Source organism: Gadus chalcogrammus, chromosome 22, assembly GCF_026213295.1.
Source record: "Gadus chalcogrammus isolate NIFS_2021 chromosome 22, NIFS_Gcha_1.0, whole genome shotgun sequence".
In the NCBI taxonomy this organism is placed as follows: Eukaryota; Metazoa; Chordata; class Actinopteri; order Gadiformes; family Gadidae; genus Gadus; species Gadus chalcogrammus.
The window spans coordinates 766,723-777,845 of NC_079433.1; the positions used below are offsets into that span (position 1 = coordinate 766,723).

General features: G+C 48.2%; 1 long non-coding RNA gene across 1 annotated transcript in view; it reads right to left on the reverse strand.

The window, feature by feature from the left end:
* Positions 1 to 4,220: 4,220 nt before the first annotated feature.
* LOC130376336 (uncharacterized) overlaps positions 4,221 to 11,123 on the reverse strand; it is a 7,013-nt gene continuing 110 nt past the window's right edge. The window contains exons 1-8 of the long non-coding RNA XR_008893977.1: positions 10,991 to 11,123; positions 10,852 to 10,898; positions 6,772 to 10,469; positions 6,444 to 6,545; positions 6,027 to 6,190; positions 5,797 to 5,875; positions 5,483 to 5,565; positions 4,221 to 4,951 (exon numbers count right to left, since the gene is read on the reverse strand). The exon at positions 10,991 to 11,123 is cut by the window's right edge and continues 110 nt beyond it. This is a non-coding gene — a long non-coding RNA (uncharacterized LOC130376336). The remainder of the gene's footprint in view (positions 4,952 to 5,482; positions 5,566 to 5,796; positions 5,876 to 6,026; positions 6,191 to 6,443; positions 6,546 to 6,771; positions 10,470 to 10,851; positions 10,899 to 10,990) is intronic.

Here is an 11,123-nt window from a genome sequence, read left to right on the forward strand (position 1 = left end):
TGAGAGATATGCTCTATACATCACTGTCTCTTGTCTTTATACACAGATTACGAACACAGCTCATAGGAAGTATGTGCAAGATGGTGTCACACAGACACATGGCTTGGCGATCCTCCGGTTGGTGCCTTCTCTATTTTATTTATGTACGGTTTTATGTACGTCTCAGTTTTAGTTTTAGTACCCGTAGACAATTGCTGTGCACACACAGCCTACAGCAGACACGACCTGCTAGGGATCGGTCCACACAGCGAGAGGAACATCTCAGCTGAATACCTAGGCGAACACGGAGCACCCCAAGACATCGCCCGGACAACGGGAGACAGACGCTTCACGGTCCCGGATCTGAAGCGCAAGCGACGGCGAAGGGATCGTAAGCAACGAGGGGGGCCGCAGGGGAGGACTGTTAGCGAGGACGAAGAGAGAGCGCACTACAAGGGCAGGATCAAAGACTGCTTCTGGAGCAACGACTCGAGGCGGGTGTGGCAGGAGTCCAGCACATGACCAACTTCAGAGCCAACAGGCTCTCAGCCGACGGGGATAACCCACAGCTGGCGGAAGAGCTGAACTCCTACGCGTGGTTGGAGACGGGGCCGAGGGGGGAAGCCACATCACCACCCCCACACCCACCTGCCCCCAGCAGCCTCACCCCCACACCCAGCTGCCCCCAGCAGCCTCACCCCCACACCCACCTGCCCCCAGCAGCCTCACCCCCACACCCACCTGCCCCCAGCAGCCTCACCCCCACACCCACCTGCCCCCAGCAGCCTCACCCCCACACCCACCTGCCCCCAGCAGCCTCACCCCCACACCCACCTGCCCCCAGCAGCCTCACCCTCACACCCACCTGCCCCCAGCAGCCTCACCCCCACACCCACCTGCCCCCAGCAGCCTCACCCTCACACCCACCTGCCCCCAGCAGCCTCACCCCCACACCCACCTGCCCCCAGCAGCCTCACCCCCACACCCACCTGCCCCCAGCAGCCTCACCCCCACACCCACCTGCCCCCACCAGCCTCACCCCCACACCCACCTGCCCCCAGCAGCCTCACCCCCACACCCACCTGCCCCCAGCAGCCTCACCCTCACACCCACCTGCCCCCAGCAGCCTCACCCTCACACCCACCTGCCCCCAGCAGCCTCACCCCCACACCCACCTGCCCCCAGCAGCCTCACCCCCACACCCACCTGCCCCCAGCAGCCTCACCCCCACACCCACCTGCCCCCAGCAGCCTCACCCTCACACCCACCTGCCCCCAGCAGCCTCACCCTCACACCCACCTGCCCCCAGCAGCCTCACCCCCACACCCACCTGCCCCCAGCAGCCTCACCCCCACACCCACCTGCCCCCAGCAGCCTCACCCCCACACCCACCTGCCCCCAGCAGCCTCACCCTCACACCCACCTGCCCCCAGCAGCCTCACCCCCACACCCACCTGCCCCCAGCAGCCTCACCCTCACAGAACACCAGGTGAGACGCACGCTGAAGGCGGTGAACCCCAGAAAAGGGGTCCCGGGAAGGGTGCTGAGGGACTGACCAGCTGACCGGGGTCCTCACCAAGATGTTTAAGCGCTCCCGGTCCCGGGCCATCGTCCCAGCCGGCCTGAACACCTCCACTGGAGGTCCTGGAGGACCGACACCACAGCCATCATCAAGAAGGCACAACAGCGACTCTATTTCCTGGGAGTCATCAGGAACTACCAGCTTAGAGAGGAGCTGCTCGTGACCTCCTACCGCTGTTCAGTGGAGAGCATCATCACCTACTGTATCTGCGTGGGGTTCTCCAATTGCACAGCTGCAGAGAGGAAGGCACTACAGCGGGTCGTTAACTCAGCCCAGAAGATCATCGGCTGCCCTCTCCCCTCTCTGGAGGAACTGTGCAACACCCGCTGCCTCATGAAGGCTACCAAGATCTCCAGGGATCCACCCCAGCCGGGTAACCAACACTTTGTGCTGCTGCGCTCAGGGAAGCGCTTCAGGACTACGGCTGCACGGACAACCAGACTAAAATGTAGCTTCTACCCCAAGGCCATACGGGCGCTAAACGTTGCTAACACCTGACCTCTCGGACAATGAGGCACGTGGAAGCTAAAAGGGAACTGGTCAATTCCCTTCTGTGAACCATCTATTTATCTACCTGCCTCACTCACTTTCTAAGGACTTGTGCAATATTGGGTTATCATGTTTACACGTCATTCAACTGCACTTTCACTCAGTTTTAGATATAATTATATTAGATGCAGTGGTGGGTAGTAACGCATTACAAGTAACGCAAATGAGTAAAAAAGTTTAAAAAAAATTCGGGTGACGAGTACTTTTCACGTTCCTTTTTTAAGTCTGTAATTTTACTCTTACTCAAGTAAATATTTGATTTAGAATTCTACTCTTTACTCAATTACATATTCCATTGTGCTTTCATTAAAATGAGTATTTTGATAAAAACATTAGCTTCGTTGACTGTAATACAAGCGTACACGTTAGCGACGCGCTTTCCCTAGGTTGCAACGTGAGTCGACCGTTACGTTGGGACTGAGGACTAGAAACGCATGGATGCAGACGCGCAGGAAGATATTTTCGCCAGGGGGTGTGGAGTTACGGTCCACGTAGGCTATAGTTTATATAATTCTAAAGAAACTATGTTACACTGTATTCTGCAGACCACTCACAAACTTGTTTGTCATTGTCGTGTCTGGCTCTGTGAGTGTGCGTGCATGCTATGTGCGTAGGCTGGATAAATCTGATTGCCCAATCAGCCAACCAAGTCAGCTTAATGCAAATTTGTTTGAAATTAAATTACATTTTTTGTTGCTTTTGTCGTACAACTTGTGAAGAAATGTTTTAGGAGTGCATCTCTTTCTCTCCCTCACTCACTCACGCATTCTAACCAGCCGCGTGCCGTCCATATGGGCAGGTGGGGCGGCGAACTCCCTGCAAAAGCATGCTCCCAAAAAAAATAGTTCCTCAGTAAATCATTGCTCCAAGTTTATTGTTAATAATGTGATTGTCACATTAACTATCTATAGTTTCTGTAGGCTTTCCGACTATTTTTGGTCTGTTGATATCAAATTGATGGTGGCTATTCTAGTTGAGTTTAACGTGTCATGCAATGTGGGGCGGCGGAGCTCAACAACCCGCGTCCCTCCGTATGTTTCTCGCATAACCCTGCAGGCTGCAATAAGAATTGCAATCCGCGCTATAAGACGCCCATATGGTCGTTAAGTAGTCTGCCCCATGGTCATATTCTAGGACTGTTGTTTAAAATCGAATTACTCCGCCTGTATCTTTCGGCATTGAAACCTATTTATTTATCAATTTCAGCAGGTATTAAAATTGTATACCTGATTTCATACCTGATTTAAACAGCTGTTATTGAGAAATAGCTGATTTCAAAAGTGTTGTTGAGAGATTTGCACACATCGTCGGGCCAACGGGTATTTCTACTTTTCATGTATTTGCAATGCACTCGCTAAGCCTGTTGTTAAATTGTTGTTAGATTGTTAAAATAAAATATGGAAGAAATAACTTCCCTATAATGTTGAATATGTCCTTTGAAATGTTTGACGTTGCAGAGTTGGATTTTCCATTGCACATAGGCTATTCTAATTAGCCCGACATCATATGACGAGTGTTGCGGATGGCACTTCAAAAGCGTGCAGTAACATTAGGCTATTGGTTTATTTTTAATTCTTACTCACAATTAGTTTAGTTAACATGTTTTAATGTAGCTTAAAATATACTTATTAAAAATAGATATAAATTGTGGATGTGGTCATACGCCGGTCGTTTCTGCCCCACCGAGATGAGGGGGCACCGCACGCTACTGCTTCCTATGCTGCGACCAAACCTGTTGCTGAGGCAGAGTTATTTGCAGACATAGACCAGCACATTAACTTTTTAAAAGGTAAATACACACACACATTCCTGTACAATTAATTGAGGTGTATGACAGCTCCCTCTGTTGGACAGTTTGGACAACAGTCTCACACCAAACTACATTTTCCGTTTGAACCAACAAAGCTATTGTACATCGATGGGAGACCGGGTTGGTGGTTTGAACGTGTTGTATTAGCAGAGAATGGCCTGCGGGGGCAGTATGTACATTGTTAAATACATGAATAGGCTTGAATTTAGTAGTAATATGGATGTCTGATATTTAGCTTGACATTAACCAAGTCAAAGGACAATTAATGAAACGCACCAAACATGCAGAAGTCAATGTAGGATTTTAATATACAGTGTAAACAAAAACACTTGACAGAAGTTTAATACATACTTTTGTAAAGGAAAGCAGAGGAAAACATTTTCCCAAATTAATAATTTCAAAATGTCACCACCATTCACAAAAGCAAATGAAGGGGTTTGTGTAAAACCATCCTCCCTGACCAGCTCTGTCCCTGACTCTAAACCCTGACTCTCAACCCTAACGCTGAACCCTCTGAGGGCAGGAAGACGTTCCTTCAGTGTAAAGGTTCAAGAAGACACTCCTTCAGAGTAAAGGTTCGAACCACGGAGAAGGAAGAAGAAGGTAAGGAGTAGAGATTAGTGAAGTAGTGAGGTTAGTGACAGACGTGAGGTTCAAGAAGACACTCCTTCAGAGTAAAGGTTCAAGAAGACACTCCTTCAGAGTAAAGGTTCAAGAAGACACTCCTTCAGAGTAAAGGTTCGAACCACGGAGAAGGAAGAAGAAGGTAAGGAGATTAGTGTAGTAGTGAGGTTAGTGACAGACGTGAGGGTAAGGCGTGTGGAAGCACACGGGTACATGTGGGGTCAAGAAGATCACTCCCACTGGAGGTCATTGATCCATCAGGATCAGACCGCTGAGTTCAGCAGGTCTTCTGGAAGATGAGGCTAAGATTAACTGAGGAGACGGGACCAGCAGGATTAGGTGGGGTTCAGCTCAGGTGAGTCTGACCCCGACCAAACAGGATCAGGTGAGGTTCAGCTCTGGTGTGTCTGCCCGGAGCAAACAAGGACATGGATCAATATTCAAAAGATGCAACATTATCTGAACCAAAGATAAGTCATTAAGGAGCAGGCAGGCTTTAGGGCGCCTTGCTCAAGGACGCATCACTGTACCCAGGGCTGACGGACTGCGGGGGAAAGTGAGGCAGTTGTGGGGGGGCCCAAGGCAGAGGGGGGGCCCATGGCAATAAAAAAATAAATAATAATAAATATTGAATTATCCACCAGTCCATAGTCTTAGGAGTCGCACACGGCCACGTCTCCCCCCCCCCCCCCCCCCGTCAACAATTGTTCTCTACTACCCCCCCCCGGTCAACAATTCAGCGCAGGGGGCTGGTAGGGGGAATTTGGGGGGGGGGGGGGGGCCGGGGGGGGGCCCATCAGTACCTCTTGTATAGGGGCCCAGGATTTGGTGCAACGGCCCTGACTGTACCCCGAGGACTTGAACCCGGCACCAATGGTCTGAGAGCTGAACCCCCAACCCCCTACCTGGTCCACCAGGTCCAGATAATGCAAACTTACGAGGAATCCTTGACGGTAGAGTCCTGGTCGTCCTCAGGATTTGCCTTCCAGATGTATGGCTTCTCCGTCAGTAATCCAGATTCCTGGTCGGGTTACAAACGTAATTTGTCTCTAATGTAAGGTAACAAACACATTAGTAGTTTGGCTCTAATGTGAGGTCACAAACACAGCAGTAGTTGGCCTCTAATTACGCGTCACAAAGTAGCAGCTGTAGTTTGTCTGGTAACCAACCACAGTAGTATGCCTTAACTTAACTACTGGACAAACTAATCCTGTGTTACAACAAGTCCACACTTTACTTTATGCAAACTGACTTGGATCCTTGTTGGTAGAGTGATGTCGTCCTCCAGAGTCTTGGCTCCTCCATCAGCGCTCCTCAGCCAGAGTCCTGGTCTGGAACAAACAGCGGAAGTCTTGCTTCAATGTGTGGTAAAACAGATGTAGTTGTCTGGTATATTAACAAATGCCGGTAGTTTGTGGTAGCAGTATTCTACGCTAAGTGGCACTGAGTGTGATGATCACTTCAGAGTCGGGCTCCATATACCCAACGACAGGAATCCTCCACCAGGCAGGGCCTCCATCAGTTCCTCCACCAGGCAGGGCCTCCATCAGCTCCTTCACCCGGAAGGGCCTTCAGCACGGCTTCTCCATCAGGCAGGTTCTTCAGCACGGCTCCTCCATCTGCCCCTTCAGCCATGGATTCCTGGTCTGGTCACAAACAGTTGGTCTCAGCAGTAAATCACCTGGAGACGCAACACACCCCACCTCCTGCATCTGAGGTTCACTTGTAAAATGGAAGACGAATTTAAACATATTTAAACACTTGAATTAGACAACGTCTACAGATTGACCCATTCAGCAATTCATCCACTACGGTCATAGCAGCACTCGTAACAATAATGGCTAACCCTAACCCTAAACTGAGGATTTTAGTTTTTCAGATGAGATTGGTGATGGTTACCCTCTGGTCCGGTGCTGCAGGCCCCTGGTCTCCAGCCTCAGTCTCCGGTCCATCCTGGCACCACAAGCCTCCGGTCCCCAGCCTCTCAGCCTCGCCTTTCAGCTACAGCAGCAGGTTTATATCAGCATTTAACCAAAAATAAACTTATTTGACTACGAAACCGATTTACACAATTAATTTAACTATTATTTTATAACTCAAGGCTAGAAAAGACTGGATAGATCAGACATGAGCATCCCGTTTTGGGAATGAAGACAGAGCAGTCGACAAGTTTAAAGAAGTTGTTCAGCCCATGCATTGAAACTGACTCACACACCAGAGCACTGACCAGTTCTGGAGGACTTCTGACAGGAGGTGGAGGTCTGGCTCTGGGCGAGGCGGTGGAGGTCTGGCTCTGGGTGAGGAGGTGGAGGTCTGGCTCTGGGTGAGGAGGTGGAGGTCTGGCTCTGGGTGAGGAGGTGGAGGTCTGGCTCTGGGTGAGGAGGTGGAGGTCTGGCTCAGGGTGAGGAGGTGGAGGTCTGGCTCTGGGTGAGGAGGTGGAGGTCTGGCTCTGGGTGAGGAGGTGGAGGTCTGGCTCTGGGTGAGGAGGCAGACACCTTGGGACAAACATGTTACCTTTTTAACCTTATACAGTTCTAGAGTTTCTTCTACTGTAACATGTGGGAAAGACAGACATTATTTTAGCTTTGTTATTATCCAGTTGGTAACCAAGCACCAAAGTTGTTGTTTAACGTCATTCCATTGGGTAGGGTTTTACTTCTGTGGCAATTATTGACACCAGATATTTAGAACGTACGAAAGCTGAAGTAACAAAGAACACTAAGCAGTATCGATATTAAATCAAATATACTCAGCCATATTCAGGTGCAGGGTTCCGTCGAAGAAATGCCAAATTGTCATCCACCTTGAAATGATCTTCAGCCTTCACTGATGATCAGAAATGGGCCCGCAAGTAGAACGCTGTTTTGAACGCAGCGAGAGTCCCGTCAACGTGGTTAAAGTCGGCGCAACAGTCGGAAATTATCAACATATTGTACGATGTACGCGTCAGTGTGTATTCAATATCAAACGTAAGTAGTTTAAGATAAGGGGCAACAATTCCTAATGGAAACTGACTGAAAAATAGTTTCTGTTGGCAACAAACTCTACAAGATACGCAAATACATCTAGAACGTTCCGCCAGATACCCTCAGGGGATTCACGTCCAACTAACGGCCACGTGGGTTCTTATGGTTGTCAAGACTACAACGTTCTATGCTAACCATTGAGACTAAATCAAGCGAGCGCACTCAGAACCTTCCACGGCGGGAAGCACAAACCGTCCGACTGGAATCCGAACATTCCGGCCGGAACCAACCAAAGAAAAAACAGAACCAGCGCCTCACCTTGAGCTGAACGGAGGAAGATCCTGAAGTCCAGCGATGGTCTTCATTAAAACACAGCCAACAGACTTACCTTGATGTGATCTGTTTGTTGCTGTTGGTCATTACTGCTATTCAGTGTACCTTTACATTATTATGCACCCAGTGTGTACAAGTTAAATCACTCAAAACCGTACGAAGAACCGAACCACCATGTACGTTCCACAACAACTTTAAACCTCAACTCCTTGCTTAAAAACAATGGAATAACTCAATACAAAACCACAATAAAAACAACAATTATCTCGATATTCAGGGTACAAACCATACAGATCAAATCTAAACAGTGAGCTCACAGAGAGCCGACCATAGCCAAGCAATGTCACCCTGACCGCCTCACTACCAACAGCAAATCATGCCAGCCAAACAACACATGTACAGGTCCAGTGAGAAGTGGGCATTTGAGCGAAAGGACTGCCCATAATAAAATTAAGCCCAATTCCTGAACTATCCAACCATCGTCATGGTTTAAAGATTTAAAGACTTAAATTGCAGTTGGGTTCGAATCAACGTTGTCTGCTCCCTCTTTACTTATAAAACTCTACATCTCCATCGCTATAGTGTTGCATCCTACTCATGAGGGTGTGGTCTGAGTGAGCAGAGATGAGTGCTGGGATACAGTGCTGTCTGAAGTCTTCAGTTCTATAGACACGCCCCTCAGGAGAAACCAAGTGTTTGAGAATCTGTCGTGACATCAGTTACATGAGCTGGAATATTCTTCAAGATGGCACCAGGATTCTCAGAGGAGAAAGGCCAAGAGGAGGATGTGAGGGTTCTTCCTCTCAGCCAGTGAAACACATCAACGGTCTTCATCAGAGTACCATGGAACACTTCGAAACGGTCTCCTCTATACACATTGTAGCCCCAGTGAAGGTTTCCTTGCCTCCTCAGCTGAAGAGCACAACTTCAGCTTTAAGAGCGCAGTAGTTGGAGTTCCCAGATTGGTTCTGATTTAAGGGAACCGATCGTTCAGCTAGTCCTGTACAGCAAATACAGTTCAGCCTGAGAAGACGTGCAACTGAGAGCAAGACAAGATCCACAGGGCTCTCCATCAATCCAGCCAGGTAGGAAGATCCGCCTCATTACAGGTCTGAAGGTCATCTTGAACATCCATTGAGGTCCCTTTCCAACTTCAGAGTCCTTGTGGAATGCCTTTAGGTGTCCATCCTCCATTGATCCTGATTGGTGTAGTCCTAGTTTGAAGTCGCTGATCTGAACACGCCGCTTGCATCCTTTTACACTTGATTTGGATACTCTCCTTCCTGCCCAGTGTGTAGGATATCGCTCCGGAGTGTCGCTCAGGGCTCTTCATGTCTCCTGGAGGCCTCAAGTAAACGTGTGGCCGTCCAGCAGGTATGACTTAGTTGACCATTCCAATACACCAAGCCAATCATACAGACCCCCGTAAGAAAATGATCAATGTCAAAGCAAGCAGGACGCAGAACCAAGGAAACACACGTAGAACCCCGTGCCGGGTGCAGTGGGACACACACACACAGTAGAACCCTAACGATGCTCAAAAATTTTCCATCTCATGTCAAACCCAAACACACACCATAAAAAGCAGCCATAAAAGACCAAACACTCATGCAGGGTAAAAACCTCATGCCAAATACCATTCCATCATCCACCCCCAGCTCTTCTGTCAGGGCACCCAGAACAGAACCACCAATATCTCCAGAGACGTAAATTATGTACAACATTCTTCAGTGGCGTCCCACATTGGTGATGGATTATGCTTGGAGTCTCCATGCACGCTGTTTCAACATCTCTGAAGTCTTGTGTTTGTAGTCCAGTGGTTTAGTGATTGATGGGCCTTCACAGATGCAAACGGTGCAGCTTTAGTCAGCCTGAGGACAGGAAGGAGATCATCTGTTCAGAAGACCACCCAGTGGAGTGGGGTGGCTCTTGAGGAGCAGGATCCATCTTGGAATGGCCCCAAATGAGACCTTCTCTGGAATGAAACTGTTCCTGAGGAGTCACGATGCCTGGAGGGGACTGTTGAAAGTGTTCCATGGTTCTCTGTGTCAGACGGAAGTCGTTGAGATGAGGAGCCCCCTCATCTCCCCCTGGTGTTTCTCCTTCTGCATCCCTGTCTCCATCTTAAAAAACATTCCGGTCCATGTAACTGACGTCACGACGGTTTCTCAAACACTCGGTTTCCCCTGAGGGGGCGTGTCTACAGACCTGTAGACTTCAGACAGCTCTGCATCCCAGTATGCACCTCTGCTCACTCAGACCACACCCTCCTCAGTAAAGCAACACTCATGTAATGAAGATGCAGAGCTCAGGAGAGTAGCTGGAAAGAAGACTGAAGACATCAGAACCCAACTCATTACTACAGCTTACAACAATAACTTGGAGCCTGTAACCATTTTAATAAACCATTAAAACCAACATAAACCAAACGCCTAAGTAACCCATGAACCAATAAAAGATCCTTACTAATCAGATCAACCTTCAGCTAACGGGTTAACTCACCAGGAAGCCAACATACATCAATGTGCCCAAGAGTAATGAGAAACTAATGACTTACAGTTCGCAGTTCATCTTCATGTTAAAGTTGGGATACTCACAGTACTGCAGTTAGATATCCATGATAGACCTTTGAAGGAACAAACAGTTTACTTATTATTGTCCCCAAACTTGGGCACTGTCCCAAGGTTCAACTTCTACCATAGCCATTAAATCAGATAAATGAATGCCAATACAAATTCAGGGCTTTTGGGATCATCCAACTTTTAAATAATGTTTAAGATAAATAAGTTTTAGTAATTATTTGACTGTCATTATTCAAGAGTGACTACTTCTTACTTTGAGAAGTTTGAATGTATAGTCTCTAAAATGTTACTTTCAGGTAAAATCATTATTTAATTTCAAATGAGAGTTAAAACACCACAATCCCCGATTTCCTTCACACATTATCAGTGATTTATATTCAACATCCAAGTCAATGCAGTTGTGCTTTGCGACACATTTCTACTCACATCAGGTCCAGATGAGATGCTCCTCTTTACTTCAAAAAGTCTTTAACCTGTGAAACAGGAAGAGAAGACAAATAAGTCACAACAGAGCTCAACAGAACATTACACACACGTTCTAGTTTCTGAGAACACAACAACATACCGTGTTTGGGAGACGATAAACTGCCAAACAGTGGAGGACACAAATGTATTGTCCGTTTCCCTCTTATGTGAAATGCACCAGATGCAACCAATGAACCAATTAAGAAAACCACATGGCGTGCGAGCTGCGCAGG